Source organism: Thermobia domestica, chromosome 13 (assembly GCF_964235325.1).
Source record: "Thermobia domestica chromosome 13, izTheDome1.hap1.1, whole genome shotgun sequence".
Classification (NCBI taxonomy): Eukaryota; Metazoa; Arthropoda; class Insecta; order Zygentoma; family Lepismatidae; genus Thermobia; species Thermobia domestica.
In genome coordinates, this window is record NC_137466.1 from 77699167 (window position 1) to 77715957 (window position 16791).

Below are 16791 nucleotides of genomic sequence, written 5' to 3' on the forward strand. Positions count from 1 at the left end.
GAAATACTATACTTAAATTTGCCATTTTGGGACAGGTGACTTCCATAATTAATATTTGCTTTGAAACAAAATTGAAAGAAGAGTTCGATTCTCAACTGCATACTTTCTACCGTTTACCAAACATTGTAAGGGTCATCAAATCTCGGGCGCTTAGGTGGGCAGGTCATGTAACCAAAATGGAAGAAAGTAGGAACGCTTTCAAAGTTTTAACTGCTGGAAGTCCAATTGGAAAACGACAATATTAAGATGGATCTCGCAGAAATATGAATACAAAGTAAAAACTGGATCCAAATAGCTAAGGACAGAATCAGTGAAGAACTTTTGTGAACGCGGCATTGAACCTCCGGGCTCCATAGACCATAGAGTTAGTAGTTAGTTCGATACTCAAAGACTAAATTATGTTTGATTAAGAATGATGCGTTCTGTTTTACTAAAGCAGACATGTTAAATTCCGTGTTTGCGTTAAATTTGCATATATATATAATTCAGATTTAATCCGAGATAGCAAATATCGCAACCTTTTCAGCTGTCGCAATTTGAACTACGATGCAGTCTGGCGTGTGCTAATTTTATAGAGAAATCTACATTAAAATTGTAACGACGTTAATCCAGTACGCGTCACATAGTGTCAAAGCTTGTAATGAAGAGTGTATATGATTATATGTTCATTTTTTAGCTTTCTTAATTAACATTTATTTCTAATTTGTTTATGATAATTGCGTACGTTCATTTGAAGCAATCATAATTTTGCAATAATTATTCTGTTTTCTATCTTCTTTTCATTTTTTTTTTTTCAAGTGTGACTTTAATAGTGTTGACATCATTCAAAGCTGTAAAACAATTTTCAAATGATAAAAGCGTTCCAAAATCGTAAATTTTTCTTAACAGATGAACTCGATCAAAATTACCTTTTGTGCTGCAACCTTATATTTTTTGGGTCATTGTATTTTGAGAGTTTGTCTGCATAAACTCGTTCAACGAGGGAATAAGGAAGGAACTATTTATTCACTGTCTCTTTCAGTGTACTACTCTGGCATTTGTGAGGTGGAGCAGTAAAAGAAATCAAATCCGCAATCATGGTAATCAACGTTAACAACATTTGAGAGCTCTTCCTCTTCCACTTTAGGACTTAGAGACGATCTGAACTGAGTTTTGGCCTTTGCTGTATTGAATTAGCTACCAGATAATATGCACAGAACACAAATTCAGTAAAATGATGATTTTACCTACATTTACGTTTTGTATCTTAATTTTGTTGCGTATTTGGATTTGTACGAAAATTAAAGTGATAGTGAGGCACAAGTATTCTCGGAGATACATAAATATTTTGGATTCTTCTCAACAGAGAATTATGTATGTTGAGAATCTGAGCAAATCAGCTTTAAGTATGTTTTAGAATTCCGCCAAATGTCACCTTCCTCACACGGCACCGAATTCAAATTAGAAGGTAAAATGTACTTATTTCATTTCTGACTCCAGATCTATGAAAATTTACGATGTATTTTTATTTTCTTATTTTGGAAAAAAAAATCCTTAATACTTAAGACTTCATGATCTTTGATGTAAGTTGAAATGAAATTTCTAGTTTTACGTCGTACGATTACGCCCTGTAGATTAAAGGAGAGGGATGGTTAATGAAGGTGAACGACTGTGAAATAATTGGTAGAATGATGATGTGGAAGGAAACGAGAGAACGTCGAGAAAACCACAGACTTAATGTTGTCCACGAACTCACGTGGCCGCGGATCGAATCAAGAGTCTCTTGCACTAGAGGTGAGCACTCTGTCACTCAGCCGGGTATTCATGATTGATAATTTACCTGTATAATCTTTTTTTCACAGAAACATGTATTTAAACTTTTAGAAAGTGTAGGCCTACCATTTCTCTCATGCTTTTCAGTAATATATGTAATATATAATTATATTCCTATAATGTAATAGTAATATAATATGTATTTTTTATATAACCTTATATTATTGTGTGTAATTCAGTTTTCCTCGAGACGTGAATTTCTTTGTAAACATTTAAACACTTTTGAGGCTATTTGATTTGCATAGGATCTGATATAGTAATTTATTTTCTCTTTTATTTTTTAGGTCTTGATTCGTATTTTATGAAGAAAGAAGTTGTGTAGATACTCCAGAAAGGTATGTTTCAGGCTTAAATATAATTTTCTGGAGAATACAACAAAATGTATAAGTTGATCTTCTGTATAAATTGTTTTGATACCTCTACAGTCATGTAGATATAATAAACCATTATTATTATTCTGTAAAACCAAGCAAGGACAACTTAGATTTAAAAGACACTAATTTGCAATCTTAAACTATTATGGACCAGTGAATAATTAAGAACATAATAAATTCATATTTTTTAAAGAACTATTTTGACTAGTTTTGAATTTATTATATATATAATAAGTATGCATATGCGTTATTTTTGCATAATATACCAAGTTATGCATGTCTTGCCAATGATTTTATGATTTGTAATTGATTACTGGTGTGAATCTGCGGGTCTTTCACTTCTTGGAGCCCGTTGCTGTTGCAGTGATTGGTCCTTCCTTTTCGTAGCCATAAAGAGGGTAACACCATTAAAAGAAAGAAATGACCTTACTAGACTGTCGATTTGAATGAACATAAAGTTTTGACGGAACAGTGACGGGACTATGTGACAAATGCGGTTGTTGACTTCTAGTCACATTTAAAATCTTGCATTTTGCCGTGTTTGTCTCTCCGGCTTGTCTGAGATCGGATGAACGAGGTATTACTGTATGTCTTACGGGGATGAAACGTACAAATATTTTTGTATGTATTTTGGTGAAACTATGATAGACTTTTTTTTTTTTTTTTTTTGAGAGGTGACCAGGGGATATCCCCTCAGACTTCGAGATTTTTCCTCAGAATTGTGCTAAAATCTAGGATTGAGTTAATATATTATATATGCTGAAAACTGAAAGTTAACACTAAGAAACAGTTTTTTTTTTTTTTTTTTTGTTATGAACCACAAATGCACTGCACCAGAAACACTTTACTTTTCAAAAATTCCTCTTACCTATGCGTGTCTTAGTTTTTAAACAATGACAGTAATTACATGTAAATTGTAATATATAGAAAAATAAATGCTATTTCACTGAAGCCTAAACACAGCAACAACATAGTGCGATAAACGAACTCTTTTCGTTCTCCATGAGATTCTTTGTTGCTATGTGATTAACGTACGTGCCTTTGCAGTTTTGCTGTGGAAGCTTATGTGGTCCCGATTCCATGGTAAACTGTATGTCCTGTCTCTTATAGCCTCGAAGCTGAAAGAGACACTATAATGCTGAAAGAAACACTATAATTCAAATCCAAGCAACCTACCATTATCCATGTAGAAATCAGATCAAATTAAATGAACATATTTTCTTCCTTTTTGAAACGAATGTGGTAGAAAAGTGTTGTGAACGAAATGAATAAGAAGAATAGCTGTATCGGATCCGTAGAATAAAACTCTGTGCAATGCATACTGGTATAATGTTTACAGACTCCAGAATTTACCTGGAAATTATTCACTTTTATTTTGAAAAAATATAACAACTACTGTTGATGTCAACAGCTACGGTTGGAAAATTCTTCAGCACAATGAATCGAATAATGATACAGTGGAGTCACGATAACTCCACTTCCGACATCTCGACATTCCGTACAACTAAACCATCATTCTTTTCTTTTCTTTTCTTTTCTTTTCTTTTCTTTTCTTTTCTTTTCTTTTCTTTTCTTTTCTTTTTCTTTTCTTTTCCTTTTCTTTTCTTTTTTCTTTTCTTTTCTTTTCTTTTTTAATCTCTAAATAATTTTTGTTTTTTAAGCAGAACGTTATTCGTGAAATAATGTGGTCTGCTTATAGCTAGACTGTAATAATTTCTAACTTGCTTATACGGCGCGAGCAGTATAGATACATTTTAATTGGAGCGAAACTTCTCATTACTCAACTTAGGCGTTCGTTTCTCTGGATACTCCTCTGAGGTGCCTGTACCGTTCTTAACCAGATTTAACATATGGTAATTCAAGAGCGCGCTTGAGTGTCGTAAGGGATTGGCATATCCCGATCGGACATACCATTGAAGAATAATCACCGAAAAACGGAATTCCCTTTGACTTTACGTTGGAAAAGCATTTGGCGCATGAATTCTCATTATAAATGATGGAAAGTAGAATTTTCTGCATTACAAATAGGACGAAGCCCTTTTCGTTTTGTTCTACGAGCACAGTTTTTCAAAGCCATTATGCTTTTCGCTGATATGCCAAAGTTAACCATTTGCATATCGTGTTCGTTCACAAAAAAAAGAAAAAAAAAAGAAAAAGAAAAAGAAAAAGAATGATGCTCTGAAAAAAATCCTATGAATAATCAATAAAGGTCGGTCGCTTCGCTCCAAATTTGCAATTGTTGCATACTTAGTTACTGTATTACTGTAATTACAGTACATATTTATGCGTATAAATGTCCGCATATTCTCTTCTTATGTTCAAGTTTTGATTACGGTATTCAGTTTTTGTCTCTTCCTCTTGGTGAGATAAATTCTTGGATCTGTCTAACGAATCTGGTGACAAGTTTTCGTTTTTTTTTTTTTTTTTTTGGTAGAAATTAGAATATATCCCTACCAGGCCCATAGAATATATCTAGGGATGCGCACGAGACGAGTCGAGACAGGATTTTCCTGACAAAATTCGAGTCGAGACACGGCTCTTCCAATAGAAAAATATACATTTTTCAAGTCGAGACATCACTTTTACAGCACATTTTCGAGACGATACAGCCACAAATCTTGTCTCGTGCGCATCCCTAAATATATCCCTACCAGGCCCGTATCCAGGGGGTCTACGGGTGCCGCCCCACCTAAATTTATAGTGGTCCCTCTAAAATTTTCACGGTAGGTTTGCAAATGAACTATAATATGGGGATAAACTATAATATGGTTGGATCGGGCCCCCCTTCATTTTTGAGCTGGCTACCGACCTGATCCCTTCCCCGTACCAGTAACGAAGTGGCTGAAGAAATCGAGTAGATGCTGTCAATTATCACTCACATTCTTTCTGTTGCTGCTATCCGTCACCAGGCTATGCCCTGCTGTAAGCTAAACTTTCACATTAGAATAATATGCAGTAAAACATTACGAGTTATCAATACATATCTTTATTCCGTAAAACTCGATATTTCTGGTAATTTGTAACTCTTTTAGTCCATATTACGTAGGTCGAGTTCGCAGGACTTTACTGCATTAGTAAGAAATCGATTCAAATACCCATGATTGGACCACAGCATGATGATTATTATTGAAGAAGAAGATATTCCAAGTGAAAAATTTTAAATTTAGGTTCTTGATAGGTATGTATTCAAAAGACGAAGAAGGACTCGTTTCATTTAAATAAGGAATGCCTTTGCAACAATTTCAATGGTTTAATAAGTGTTGCATTTCTGCTACATTTAATTCTCTGACATGTAAATCGACCGATACGATACGTACATATATTGCAAATGTTTAATCGTTCTGTATGTAATCAGTTGCAGATAGTTTTGTGACCGATTACTCTAATTAGAATTAATGTAAGAAGTCACTACTTTGAAAAGTTTTAGATGTTAGACCTAGTTGAAAATCAAATTTTATTTATGTCTGTTATTCATTTAGAGAAATGTCGAGTGAATAAATAAATAAATAAATAAATAAATAAATAAATAAATAAATCAAGAGTGCAGTTCTAAAATCATGGTAAATAGAGGCTTCACTCAGATGTCTTTGCATTATAATATGATTTATTTACTTTTTACAAATTTATCTAATAATTCTCTTGCTAATAATACAGTAGAGCGTCGATTATCTGAACGTCGGTCAACCGAACGACCGCTTAACCGAACTATGTACTCGCTCGCACCTGTTACTCTCCCACCCTACCGTCCATCATCCCCCTCACTCCCAAACCAAGTTTCCCACAGTAGTCGCCACACTGAGCCACCGCTGGCGGAACATTGCTTCTAATGGGGCCTTCATAAGGCGCTGCTGACCGGCCAAGCCGCCAGTCGCTGTGTTTCAACAATCAGAACACTTCTGCCGGTTTGGCACTGGCTGTAGAAGTACAGTCCAGTACAGTGCAGTACAGTACAGTACAGTACAGTACAGTTCGATTATCCGAACAAACCAGTTTTCCGAACACCCATGTCCCCCAATTACTTCGGATAATCGACGCTCTACTGTACTCTTTGTTCTTTTTTTAAAAACAAGGAAACCAAAATAGTAAAAAATGTAGGGGTCTAACATTTTTAACTTCATATTGTTTTATGGAATACCTGTATGGAGTATTGTCCAATTCATTAGTTTAAAACAGAATCACCACTTCATTATTTTAAAACAGTAACAGTAGTGGAATCTTTAGGATTTTGATTCGGAAACGGTGGCTAAATTCAAAGTAGCAATATATCTAGTGTTTATCGCGATGTCTTAAGCCGTATAGGCCTTTGCAAATACGCCTGTCAGTAACTCCGATCAATTCCTCAAGGATTCGAAAATATCCCTAGAAAAATATTTTTCCAAAAGAAACCCGGTTACTGCTGGACCTACTGATCAGCAATTGGGTTCACATTGATGTGGCATACCTGAAACACCTCATGGAGTCACTTCCAAACAGAAACTATACACTGAGAAAAAAAATGTATGTAAAATCATATGTTACATTTGTAAATCCTATAGTTTTTGGACTTAACGTACTGCAAACGTATAATTGAAAACGCATCTTTTATTTGTTTTTATAATACTTTCTGTATAAGTGTTCCATCTATACGTACTTTCCGTATAAAACAATATAGGTGGTCAGGATCTCACATACAAATGGACGTATATAACATACAGCTGACGAAGGTAACACACATATATGTATGTAATATAAGGAAGACTGTTAGGTATCAGACATCCTGCCACAGCATGATGTAATATCTAAGGACAGTGGATATGTAGCATACGGATAACGTATGCTCCGTACTAGAGATGCAAAAAACCCGGCTTTTTTAAATCGATGGTTTTTTTCACACAAAAAGCCGGCTTTTTTGAAAAAAAAACGAGAATTTTGGAAATTTTGGCTTTTTTCATTTTCATGACTTTTCTATCTAAATAGCTTTCTTATAACATATTCTATAGTTAGATAAGAATTCCATGACCTAAATGCGATATTTCGCTCTGAAATTCACCATCAAGATGAATGGAGCACGTTTTACGAATTAAAGCTAACATGAAGAATGTAGTATATGAGGACAATTTTAGAGGTTATTTAACTTTATTTTAACTTTTGAGTTATCGACATTTTTTCTTCTCTAGATCATTTCAATTTGTCATTCATGTTTCATTTCTAAGAGCTTAGTACTCTAACTTCTAGCGCAAAAGTTAAACTTACGTTTTTCTATATATTCGTCAAAGCGTACGTTTTCAATATATCCGTCAAACCGTACTTCCACATTTCTGTTATACTGTAGCTGTGCAGTGATTTAGCAATAATTTTCCAGACACAACCTTGAATACCAATTTATACAAATAATCAGTAGCGAATTTAGAAAAGTACTTTGGGAGGGGTTTCTCTGATTGTTTCGTTTTCTAAAAAGTCCTAATTTTATTTGGGAGGTGCTTGAAGCTTATGAGTACAGACATAACTAATATTTCGTTTCATTTATATGTTTAGCAATAATCTTCCGGATCATTTTATACTGAGAATCAGTGGCGGATTTAGAAAAGTATTTTGGGAAGGGTTTTTCTTACTAATGTTTAGTTTTTCTAAACATTCGTAATTTTCATTTAACAGGAGCTTAAAGTTTATGAGTAGAGGCATAACTAATAGATATTTCGTTTGTTGCAGACATAACGTAACTTTGGGGAACATGCTTCAGTCCAAAAGACCGCCCCCTAACCTTCGCAAAACCGTCACTGCTGGTAATTAGTAATAATAACGATTTATAAACAATAAGAAAGAAAGTCGGCCAACTCACAGTACACGCACTATTTCTACATTCACAGATGGAATGAAGAAAAGCTTTGTCAGAATGGTCGAATGCTGGGTTGAATCCCGGACTTCCCGATAGAAGCGCAAAAGCGAACCACTCAGTCATGTTTGTTGTGCAGTTGTATTTAGCTTAACTTAAATATATTCCGTAGTCCTTTTTTTTTGGGGGGGGGGGGGGGGTTCCGTAATGATATGTTGAATCCCTCTTGTTAAAAATTAAGAAAACTTGAGGATTGGGTAAACCGTGATGATGGTTATATAAAACTTAACTGTAGAATTTCAAGAATATACAGAACCAAACGCTCTTGATGTGCAGCCTAATATTTCTCTTATGTTTTATTTTAATTTTATTTTGTTTCAAAAAGAGGGTATGGAATATTTTGAAGTAAAATTACTACATACAATTTTGCTAGTTATTTGTGTATTTTTTTTTAAAAAGAAGTGTTTACTTTTAGGGTTGGCTGGTTTACACCAACTTTTTTTTAATAACTGTTTTAAACCAAAAAAATAAAAAGAAATGCGAAAAATGCGAATCGTGTGAACTTCATGGTGACGTTTCCACATATCAAACGACCTGCATTAGTTTTATTTTCCTTTCACCTTTTAATCAAGGTGTCCCATGTTCAATTCTCGGTCGAACCACAACCCTTCGTTCATACGTAAACCAAGTAGCGGTTCGGATGTCACTTTAAGCCAAAGTCTTCTCCTTGATAACCTCGGTATTACGTAAGGATGTTAAGCCTAAACATACGAAACATAACCAAATTGTATATTTCTGCATGCCTAAATGCCTGTTGTTTTATAAAGAAGCCAAGATTGCTTAAATATATTGATATAAATTGGCATATACTGATTATGATACGTTGACCTTTAAATTTTACATGCAAAGCAGTAACAGGATTTTCCCATTATTGTTTTACATTTCGAGTAATGACGGGATTTTCCCGATGGCTAGGGCGGGAGCTTCTCAATGTAAGACACTTACTGACCGGACTTTTTTAAGCTTATGGGACTTCTTCCAGCATAACCCCGCTGTTGCATAACAACACCAAGGCGAAACAAACTTATTTCTGTGAATATGTAATATAAACACATAAAGCAAAATATCTAAATCAAAAAACTTGGTTTAACCCCCCCAAAAAAGCCTGGTTTAACCCCCCCCAAAAACGGGTTTTTGGCATTTTCAAAAACAACCATGGTTCTTGCCAACTCTACTTACTTTTGTATATAGGAAGTTAAAAACTTCTTATTATATACATTGGTTAATCCTTTGGAATTCATAATGTAAATATGTTGAAGTAAAATTGTTCGAAATATCTTTTCGAGATTCATGGTTTATTTTCGAGGTTTTATATTATTATCAGCATCAACGACTAATTAAATGACTTTTTGTGTTATAGAGAAGCGAAACAAAGTCTGCTTTATCAATTTAAAGCAGAATTTTGAAAAAAGCCCAAAATTTCCCAAGGAAAAAAGCGAAGCAGAAAAAACCGAGTTTTTTTTTTTTTAAAAAGCCGTTTTTTTCCCCGAGCCCTTGCATCTCTACTCCGGACTGATTTCAGTAGTAAGCAAGAGGATTCCGTATATTTGTACAATATACCACTGTCCTGAGAACAGATTTTTCTCAGTGTATTTATTTTTAATAGCAGAAAGGTCTTATCCCGTATTAGGAATGTGCTGCGGGAGGAGAAAGGTATAATTTCTTGTCCAGGGTGCTTGTCTTGGAATTCATATCTCACGTTCAAGCAACATTTTTATTGTTTATTGTGATTATTTTATAATAATAATAATGAATATGTAACTTTTGCAATAAGTTGTTTGCAAAGAGCAAGGCAAGTGTATGTTTCAAGACATATTGTTAGCGAAAGTTTATATGGCTATATCGGATAAACGTAGATACATTTGATTATGAGTGAAAGTGAGTGAAAGTAAGAACATAATCCTTTGTGTGCAGGGAAAAACAACGAAACGCTTCCGGATTTTGTGGTTTCATTCTAAAAGCTACCTCCAAATAAACATTCGTATTAAGTTTAGCTAAGTGAGATTTGTTTACGTAAGAATAAATGTGGTCTATTTTCTGCATAACGCTGAACTGAATTAATCCTTTAGTCTGTTTCTCTTTTTCTAATCTCTATTTCTAGTGTATATATCAGGGATGCAAATATCCACTCGCCCACGGGGAGTGGTTCATCTCTGCGGGCGAGTTTTTAATATCACTATTAAAATACCAAAGATAAGAAAGTGATGCCTATTGTAGGATGTGGGCTAGAAGCTTTTTTCTTGGGCTAGTAAAATTTTATTGCTTATTTGCATCCCTGGTATATATTATACAATGTGATCAAAAGTATCCGGACACCTGGCTGAAAATGACTTACAAGTTCGTGGCGCCCTCCATCGGTACTGCTGGAATTCAATATGATGTTGGTCCACCCTTAGCCTTGATGACAGCTACCACTCTCGCAGGCATGCTTTCAATCATGTGCTGGAAGTTTTTTTTTTTTTGGGGGGGGATGGCAGCCCATTCTTCACGGAGTGCTGAACTGAGGAGAGGTTTCGATATAGGTCGATGAGGCCTGGTACGAAATCGGCGTTCCAAAACATCCCAAAGGTTATATAGGATTCAAGTCAGGACTCTGTGCGGGCCAGTCCATTACAGTGATGTTATGGTCGTGTGACCACTCCGCCACAGGCCGTGCTGTATGAACAGGTGCTCGATCGTGTTGAAAGATGAAATCGCCATCCCCGAATTGCTCTTCAACAAAAAGGTGTTTAAAACATCAATGTAGGCCTGCGCTGTGAGAGTGCCACGCAAAACAACAAGGGGTGCAAGCCCCCTCCAAGAAAAACCCGACCACACCATAACACCATCACCTCCGAAGTTTACTGTTGGCACTACACACGCTGACAGATGACATTCACCGGGTATTCGCCATACCCATAGCCTGTCATGAGATTGCCACATTGTGTACCGTGATTCGTCACTCCATACAACGTTTTTCCACTGTTCAATCATCCAATGTTTACGCTCCTTACACCAAGCGATGCGTCGTTTGGCATTTACCTGCGTGATGCATGGCTTATGAGCAGCCGCTCGACTATGAAATTCAAGTTTTCTCACCTCACGCCTAACTGTCATAGTACTTATAGTGGATCCTGATGCAGTTTGGAATTCCTGTGTGATGGTCTGGATAGATGTCTGCCTATTATACTTTACGGACCTCTTCAACTGTCGGAGGTCTCTATCAGTCAACAGACGAGATCGGCCTGTACGATTTTGTGCTGTTCGTGTCCCTTCACGTTTCCACTTCACTATCACATCAGACACTGTGGATCTAGGGCTGTTTAGGAGTGTGGAAATCTCGCGTACAGACTTCTGGTACAAGTGACACCCAATCACCTGACCACGTTCGAAGTCCGTGAGTTCCGCGGAGCGCCCCATTCTGCTTTTTCACGATGTCTAATGACTACTGAGGCCGCTGATAGTGAGTACCTGGCAGTAGGTGGCAGAATAATGCACCTAATATGAAAAACGTATGTTTTTGGGGGTGGCCGGATACTTTTGGTCACATAGAGTATATATAGGCTTATATACAGGGTGTTAATAAACTCTACAAACAAACTTTAAGAGGTGATTTCTCACATCAAAATAAGAGAAAAAGTTCATATGGACCTATGGCAAAAAGTGCATAGTGTCAGAGCTAGGGCTGTCCAAAATCGCGAAAAAGCCAAATTTCAAGAATCCCTATTTCGAATTCGAGAGACTGTGGGTGGTGGTTTTTATCAGCGTAAAGGAAGCAAGGCATACACAATCCAAAAGTGCATATTTTATCAATTGTCAATAGGTGTAAAGAGTATTCCCTACAGGGTGTAATTCTCAGATATGTTTTCAATAGAGTTTTCAGATAAACCCTGATTTCAAGGGTCCAAAGTAGGCAGGAGGTAAACCTTGACAACAATGGACATCCACTGCTTCGGAGGGAAAGCGGAAGTGCTAGGAACCGGTAGCTCCATGTTTCTTTGTGTTCGCAATAACGTGTGATGATATGTATTTCGTCACGGTGTATTTCACGTTTTCGTCACTTATAAGCGTGAAAGAAAACATCGCACCATGCATTTTCTCGAGTACAAGAGACCGTGCTGCTGACGATCCTTAACACTTCCGACATCGCACTAAAGGATTTCGTGTTCATTGCTATCAAGGCTTATCGTTTGCCTACTTTAGACAATCATAAAGTCAGAGCATATCTCAAAAATCGGTTGATGGCATGTCTGGGAATTTCAACCTCATGGAATAATCCGTACACCCATTGAACATTAGTGAAATATGCATTTTTGGATTGCGTATGCGTCACTTCCTTTACGCCAAAAAGGGCCACTATCCACAATCTCTTGAATTCGGAATAGGTCTTCTTGAAATTTGGCCTTGTCGGAATTTTGGACAGCCCTAGCTCTGAAACTATGCACTTTTCGCCATAGGTTTATATAAACTTTTTCTATTATTTTGATGTAAGTAACCACCTCTTAAAGTCTGTCGGTATAGTTCATTAACACCCTGTATATATACTGCTGTCTGAATTACCTTTCAACAGGTAGCTGTGTGGATTATTAAACTACAAATGGATGCTCCCTCCTTTCCTTCGTTGTTGGTTACCTTAAAAATTTACATACAGTGGGAGTTCTTTTCAACGAACTTAAAAAGTTCTCTATGTTGTGTGTGTGTTTTTTTGTTATTTGCGAATTTTTCAATTTCGAATCCTCCATTCGATAGAGCATCAGAAACTATCTATGGAATTTTTCGCGTTTCTCTTATCGTTCCCGAGATATTGGCCAAAAAAGCTCCTATTTCAGGAGATTTAAGGAGCCATATCTCGGGAACCGTAAGTCATAGAGAGATTATATTTTGGAAATATTTCAATTTTGAGCCCTCCATTTTGAGGATGTATCTTCGTAAAACAACGTGTCATAGAACGTTTTAACAAATCTCTTAAACAAAACATGTGGAAAAAATTAGTACTCAAGGACATTATAAATGGATAAATATATTACAAGAATTGTTTAATGAGTGTAATAATAAAGTACTCAGAACAATTGGTATGAAGCGTGTAGAAGTTAATAAGAAAAATCAATTATTTTTAAGTTCGTTCAAGCAATGCTCTTGGAGTATTCTTGTCAACTCGTTTAATGTTGATATGAAATAAATATATTTACTAAATGTAAATGGACTGTTCGTCGAGTTTAATTTTCTTTGCATTAGATATTAATATGCGGGTCTGTCAGCTTTTATGCACATTTTCTCTTTACGCTTTCCTGCTACTTAAGGTATTATTCAGTTAGTTTTTAAGGAGCTTTATGTAGTAAAACTCCTTTATATATTTAACCTGTTTGTTCGTCCATCCAGGGAACAAAAAAATATTTAAAAATTCCTGGAGCATTCATTGCCAAATTTGCTCAGAATGTTGAAACAGTAATTTGAAATTACCGTTTCAAATGTATTTTAGTGAACCGCTTATTGTACCAGTGTGTGTAAGTGTTACGTTCCAACAATAGATTATGCCATTCAAGTAACCATAGCAACTAGTATTTGCAGTTGCGGGTAATGTTAGGCCAATAATAACCAAATTACCGTATTCTACATGAAACTGCACATTATGAAATTATTCCCTTATTGAATATGAATGGAAAAGACTGAAGGTGGGGACTTCCGCATCGATACGCAGGATTTGAAATGCAGCTTGAAACCGTTATGAGAGGAAGTTCATTTCATAGTAAACACATCCCTGAGACAGTACCGAACTTTATCCCTAGAAAAACAATGCCTTGCACGAGCGATTAGGATCATTATTAAACTATGGATTCATGTCTTACATAGCCTTGGCGATGAAGAGGAACAGCAAACTCCAAACAAAGCACAGTTGAAGAAACTGTTTACTTGTAGTATTTTGCTTAATTAAACGATCCATTTTTCTGTTGTAATGTTATTTGAGCCATTGAAATTGTTAGTACCAAGTGTCATTTAATTTCGAGGATGGTTCGTGATGCGATACAGTGTCCAGTAATGAAGTTACTATTTAGTTCATGCGCCCATTATTGCCAGTTTTTCCTTGCATGTTTAGTGCTTCGGACATTTGAATCTAAAAGAAGTAACGTCGGAGGATTTTATTTGGGCTGTTGGTGGTATGGTATGGTTAAGGGAAAACTGTATACTAATTACTACTTATTATTTGTCAGTCCACATTTTCTTTCTTGAAAACCAATCCTATTACGCCTGTTTATTTATTTATTTGTTTCTTTCGATTCAGAAAAAAAGAAGTCTTCGAAACAAAGTACTTGTTTCTGGGGCGGAAATCGATTATAGAATGTGTGAACTTGTCGTAGATTAGACCATATTTTCAGTTTTTTCTCGTGGATATGCTCTTTTCTTTCATTTCGATATTATTCCTCATTTTACAGTATTATTATTCACTGCAGTATATCAATCGACTTTGTTAATTTAAAGGACATAACAATAATAGTTAAATATGTACTTCATTATATTTGAATATCACCTATTCTATGATAAGGATTTATAGTTCTACAGTACATCTAAAAGGTTGAAAAATAATTTTACATATTGTAATGTGTACTTTTCACTTTACGCATACATAGTTAATGATGAAGATGTAGTTATGGGATACTAGACCCACCAAGAAGTTTTTACTTCATTATTGTGGTAATTGGTTTATTTAGCTTCGTCTTCCAAGCCTTCGACGAATAATTCATAAGATCTTACAAATTAGACTGTTTGATATAACAGAACGAATGACGGATTGGCTGCATATGTCTTGTATGGTATTGGGAGAATTCGCCTGTTCTTTGGAGGAAGAAAATTTTACATCCTGAATATTTAACATTCGCTCCTATTGGGTATTCTTGTATCATTTCCACTGTAAATGATAAAAATTACTTGAAGGTGAGGGAACTTAAATTGTACGGAAATAGTGAGTTCGTTTCCCTCTGATACGATTTGTGTGAGCTGTTGCAGTTTTTGAAGTATTTTAACAGGATTATCCTATTCTGGAGGATTTGATTTTTACTTGCCAACAGAGAGAAAAAAAAATCCTTCATTATTACCTTCCAGCAACATCAAAGATGATCTCTAACTTTCATATTGAGAAAAGAATATGTTGATTCCTGAAAGTAAAGCCTGCATTATTTCAGTAATAGCATACTTTTATTAGAACGCATTATTGCTAGTTCTAGCGGTGATAGCGTTATGTGAGCATTTAAATTGACCAACGCCGTATATGTGAGAATCCAAGATCATGTGAGTTTAAGCTGAATAACATCATGTCCGTGGGCTTTCTTGAATTTATGTTTTTTATTACGCTTCGTTCTGTCAGTTTTTTCATAGTAATTCTCTTGTATTTATCATTTGTCCAATTTAGCCTATAAAGCATACACAAATATATTAAACTAAAGATTTCGTTACTATAAAAGAAGCTATTATTATTATTATTATTATTATTATTATTATTATTATTATTATTATTATTATTATTATTATTATTATTATTATAATATTGTAGGCGCAATCGTGAGTTTAACATTTTACGATTTTCCTTTGAGCTAAATGTATAGGTGAAATCAAGTTGGAGAAAATAAGAGTTGCGCTAGGGAAACCTATTACTTATGCTTATCTCTCGTAAAACCGACATCCTGTGGCTTAGATTTGGGTTAATGAACCTGCAGATGATCATGTCTTTGATGAGCGATCCCATTAAATACATCTTAAATAAAGCTCGTATATGCATACACTTCTAAATCGCAAGCAGGCAATACTAATTTACGGTTTCTGTTATTCCTCCGTTTTTTATTCTATTTGTGAAAATGAAATCTTTGAGTTTTACGTCCCACGGTTTTGCCGGTTAGGCTAAAGGAGACGATGATGATGAGTAATGAATGAAATGGTGGAATGAATAAAATGGGAGGAAACGGGAGAACCCCGAGAAAATCCACGCACACGGTGTTTGTCCACCACAAAGTTCACTTGGCGGGGGCTGGGATCGAATCCGGGACCCCAAGCACCAGAGGTGAACGCTCTACCACTGAGCCACCGAGACTCCCTTGATTCTATTTGTGTTACGTGGACAATTAAAGAGCTACTTTCTCATAAGACCCACTATCCTAGTGACCTAAAAAAAAAAAAACACAGATTGTGATGGCGGATTGATGCATTTATAAAATGATATCCTTACTAAGACTTTGTCATACCGTAAATCATGTCATAGTAGTTGTTTGGAAAATTAAATTATTTTGTACAGAGAATGAAACAGATTACAATGCTTTGGCCTTTTAGCTATGAAATCAATTTGTTTTTAGCCGTTTCCGGCTTTCGTGGCTTTCTTGCCGACAGCGTATTGAATTAAAAGTGTATAAAGACTTCCCCCATTTGACACATGGTTTATAAGGTAATCTTAGGATTTATAAAGTAATCTTAGGATATATTATGTGTTGAATATAAAGTTAAGTGGGATAGGAAATCTGGATAAGGAAAATGTTATCTGAAAAATATAATGAATTACATAGTTCAATTAAACAAAGGAAAATTATATCGCTTTTGGATGAGTAGTCCTGAGTTCGCTTTTTAATGAATTTCAGATTTGTTGTTGAGCATTGTGGTTGGCAGTTCTTTGTGTACAAGTTCTAGTGGTTTGATTTTACTTAATACTTTGTAATTTAATTTTTCGGAGAGCCCCTTTAGTTCAGCAGTTATCAACAAAGAGGAACAATTATC

General features: G+C 35.4%; 2 protein-coding genes across 2 annotated transcripts in view; one reads left to right on the top strand and one right to left on the bottom strand.

Annotated features, from left to right (window-relative positions):
* LOC145668269 (COMM domain-containing protein 4) overlaps positions 1 to 16791 on the top strand; it is a 323145-nt gene that overhangs the window by 129242 nt on the left and 177112 nt on the right. Inside the window, exon 2 of the mRNA XM_081735972.1 lies at positions 2097 to 2147. The gene's annotated coding sequence lies outside the window, so the exon portion shown is untranslated. The remainder of the gene's footprint in view (positions 1 to 2096; positions 2148 to 16791) is intronic.
* LOC145668268 (uncharacterized) overlaps positions 1 to 16791 on the bottom strand; it is a 130839-nt gene that overhangs the window by 112407 nt on the left and 1641 nt on the right. The window lies entirely within an intron of this gene.